This window comes from Carassius gibelio, chromosome B19 (assembly GCF_023724105.1).
Source record: "Carassius gibelio isolate Cgi1373 ecotype wild population from Czech Republic chromosome B19, carGib1.2-hapl.c, whole genome shotgun sequence".
NCBI classification, from domain to species: Eukaryota; Metazoa; Chordata; class Actinopteri; order Cypriniformes; family Cyprinidae; genus Carassius; species Carassius gibelio.
In genome coordinates, this window is record NC_068414.1 from 36,871,439 (window position 1) to 36,875,522 (window position 4,084).

At 38.5% G+C, this 4,084-nt stretch overlaps 1 long non-coding RNA gene across 1 annotated transcript; it reads left to right on the forward strand.

The window, feature by feature from the left end:
* The first annotated feature begins 331 nt into the window (after positions 1 to 331).
* On the forward strand, positions 332 to 1,685 carry LOC127978645 (uncharacterized). Its single transcript, XR_008158580.1, has 3 exons — positions 332 to 547; positions 1,150 to 1,196; positions 1,568 to 1,685. It is a non-coding gene; the product is annotated as an uncharacterized LOC127978645 (long non-coding RNA).
* Positions 1,686 to 4,084: the final 2,399 nt, after the last annotated feature.

Genomic DNA, 4,084 nt, shown 5'->3' on the forward strand with positions numbered 1-4,084 from the left:
TGTCGTGTGTGAGTTTCACTTTATAGGAAACAGAAACACTCAGATTATCTGAGGCCTCTGGAGAAACAAGAGAAACCATGAGCTTTAGCTTTGGATACGAAGCAAGTTAACTGGAGATTGAATAAAGAGAGTATGTGCTGATCTGGGTTGACACTGGATCTTTCTCACTACTGGCATCATTCAGTACCTGAGGCACGTGACTACATATTTGATAGTCGAGATGAACAGCATTTTATGTGTCACCATCATCCACTGAACTGGTTTCAGAAATTCCTCACATTGAAGAGTCGGGCCTATAAAAGAGCAATCACGACAAAATGAACACATTCTGGGGCAGGAGCACCACCACAATTAATCTGACCATCTCGACAGTCACTCAAAGACGAAACAAACCACAATACCATCAAACAGAAGATTTCTACAGATAACTGAAAGACAAAACTCATCTCAACACATCAACAAGAAGATCCAGACTGACCTCGAGACTGTGGAAGTCCAGAGTTTCACCTGGTGTCTCCTGCCCCAGGATCAGATCGGGAGAATGATGGTGAGTTATTCTGCTCTGACTCAATTAGTTTGGAGTTCTGTCTTCTTACTATGTTTCTCTTATATCATTTTTAAAATACAAATAACATATGTTTTATTAGTAATAATAGTTAAAAAAAAATTATAATGTTAAGTGTATATAATGTTTAAATGCTATATTTTAAATGTTTAAAACCCACACACCTACACACACACAAACACACACACACACACACACACCTACACACACACACCCACCCACACACACACACACACCTACACACACACAAACACACACAAACACACACACACACACCTACACACACACACACACACACACACACACACAAACACACACAAACACACACACACACACCTACACACACACACACACACACACACACACAAACACAGCGGTTAAACTTTAAAGGGTGTGGCCTAATCACAACCAAACAAACCAAAAATGTAGTGCATGTGAGAATTTTGCCCTTTTAGAAATATTTAACTTTTCAAATAGTTAAATACACAAGGCCTACTGTTTTTCTGCTCTATCTATGGTTTACATTAGGGTAAAAAATAAAAAACATACTAACAATTGGTTTTGATTCTCCTTTTTCATTCTAGGATAGAAGAAAGCAAGCTGAGGTCAAAAGACAGCGATATTTCAGACGGTAAGAAATGTATTTCTTCAAAATATAGAGTTTTGTCTTTTAAGTGAACGGATTGTGTATAATTTTCACACATCTGCATTAAACGAGCAACCAGTACAGTCTTATTGCTTGTGGAAGGTATGTTTGTGACTTTGTCAATAAGAGCTTTTAACGCAGTCTGTTTAACACATAAATGAAGATTGCAGCCTGGTGATTGGAACACTAAACGTAATTAAAGAGATAACGTGATCAGATTAAAGAAGGTGAAACACATAAACGCTAGATCCAGGACTCTCTTTGTCTGTTCTACACTGTTATTAATTGTGTGAAATGAATAATATAATCTACAGTCACTAGTTATTCATCTGGTTTCCCTCTGGATGTTTTATCAGACCGATGGAGGTTTCTGAGGATGAAGATGAAGAGATGTGGATACACAGAGATAAAAACGCCATCATCAGCATTACTGATTTAAACAGGAAGACATATGTTGAAAAAGTAGTTCATCGGATTTATTCAAATTCTCCTCCTTATTTGAATATTTTTTCCCAAAAAAGTTATTTTTTTCCTGTCAATCAAACTCTGTCTTCTAAAATGTCATATTTTATAAGGCACTTTAAAATCTATGGAATGGTCGATTTACACAATCAGTTCGCATTTACAGTGATTGAACTTATAAAAGGAGAACCTATACTAATCGGACCCTTTAAGCCAAAAAACATTTATCTGAATGGAAAATATTCTGAGACACAACATACTGAACATCAGTGCATACAACCTCTAAAAGAGTATATTAAAGAGAATAAGAGTATGATAAAAGCTATTTACATGTTTACAAAATTTAGCCCCTGTTTAGGTATAAAAGGCCATTGTGATCCGTGTATGAAAATGTTAGCTAATTTCTCTGAAGAAATTATTAATAAATATAACATAGATCTTTACATCAGCTTTCAGGACATGTATGGTGCGTCAGGGAATATAGTTCAAGAGCTGAAGGGTCTGAGTAGTCCCAAAGTATTGGAGTTAAAAGAAATGTTGAACAAAAAACTCTGTAGATCCAAATTTCCAGGGAAGATTTTCCAGGAAAACCAAAGAATAAGCACAAATAAAAGCATCAAAAGCATTCTTAATGAAGAAATGCTTAAATGTAACTTAATGAAGTGGAAAGATGTGAGCCACATTTTAAAAGTCATTTCAGTTAAATTTCCAGGTAAACCAATGACAGTCAATGAATTCAAGAGATATGGAGAAGGACAGGCAGATGGGATTAAAAAACAGCTAAAAAACTTGAATATTAGTGAAGAAATTACCAAAAAAATATGTGACATTTTTTATTCTAAGTGGTGTCATTTAGTTTATGAAAAATATGAGGAGTTTATATATCAGTATCTCAGTGATTATATTAACACTTTTGCTGTTGCATTCGTTTATAAAGACATAAAAGCCACCACAAACCGTTTTAATCTGGAAAGAGTCGATTTAACTTTTTAGAAAGAACTCCAGATGCATTACGTTTGTTTCTGCATGTCTATCTTGTTCTTCTGGATCATTTAGCTTAGACTCCATGATCTGTCAGTTTTAGTCTGTTTAAACACCTGTTAAACACAACTGCATTTGTTCAATAAATCAGCTTGCTTTCACTCTGTCTCCTGCTTTATGTTTTTGGCTTCATGAGAAGAGAGACCCTTTACAAACAGATGATCTGGACTAATGTGATGTATATGACTGATACAGGTCCTGACAGGTGTAAGTGAAGGCCTGAAGAAGTGCAAGTCAACTGAGAAGAGTCAATTCTGAGAGAGAACAAATAATCAGCAATTAAAACAGAAGTGAGAGCTCAGAGAAGAATGTGAAACCTGTGACTGGCGCCGATACAGGATGGCTGCCTCCGTGACGAGCTCCGCATATGTTTTTGTGTTTTTGTTAGTTTGTCCTGTCTTTAGTTATATTCCTGCCATCAGTTTCACCAGGGAAGAACTGCTGAACATTCGGCAGAACACACCACAGGATATTTTACCGGATTTCAATTATTCAGATGTTTTACTGAACGTTGTTATCGGAGGAGCGGCGGCGCTGATCAAGCGCTTCAGGACGCGCAGACGGGGGAAGCGAGCGGGAGCGCTCGTCAGACTCAGGAAGCGCGGATTTCGAACGCCGTTGCCTAGCATCCATCTGGCAAATCTCCGCTCTCTACCCAACAAAACAGACGAACTCCTTCTGCTTTCTCGGACTAATAAGGATTTCACACACTCTGCTGCTCTGTGTTTCACGGAAACCTGGCTGAATGACACCATACCGGACAGCGCGCTCCATCTGCCGGGCTTTCAGCTGTTTAGAGCGGATCGTGACACAGAATCAACTGGGAAATCGCGTGGTGGCGGGACATGCTTTTACATCAATGAACGGTGGTGTACAGATGTAACTGTGTTAAAGAAGACGTGCTGCTCAAATATCGAAACACTCTTCATTAACTGCAAGCCGTTCTATTCGCCGCGGGAGTTTCACTCGTTCATTCTGGTCAGTGTTTACATCCATCCTCAAGCGCATGTGAGCTCAGCTTTGCAGAAACTTGCTGATCAGATCACAGAGACAGAACAACAACACCCTGACTCTGTTTTAATCATTCTTGGGGACTTTAATAAAGCCAATCTCTCCCGTGAACTGCCAAAATACAGACAGCATGTTACTTGTCCCACAAGAGACAGTAATATATTGGATCACTGTTACACCACAATAAAGGATGCATTTCACTCTGTTCCACGAGCAGCTTTGGGACGTTCTGATCACCTTCTGGTTCATCTTATACCGTCCTACAGGCAGAAACTAAAATCAGCTAAACCTGTATCAAGGACTGTAAAAAGATGGACTAATGAAGCAGAGCAGGATTTACAATCTTGTTTTGACCTCAC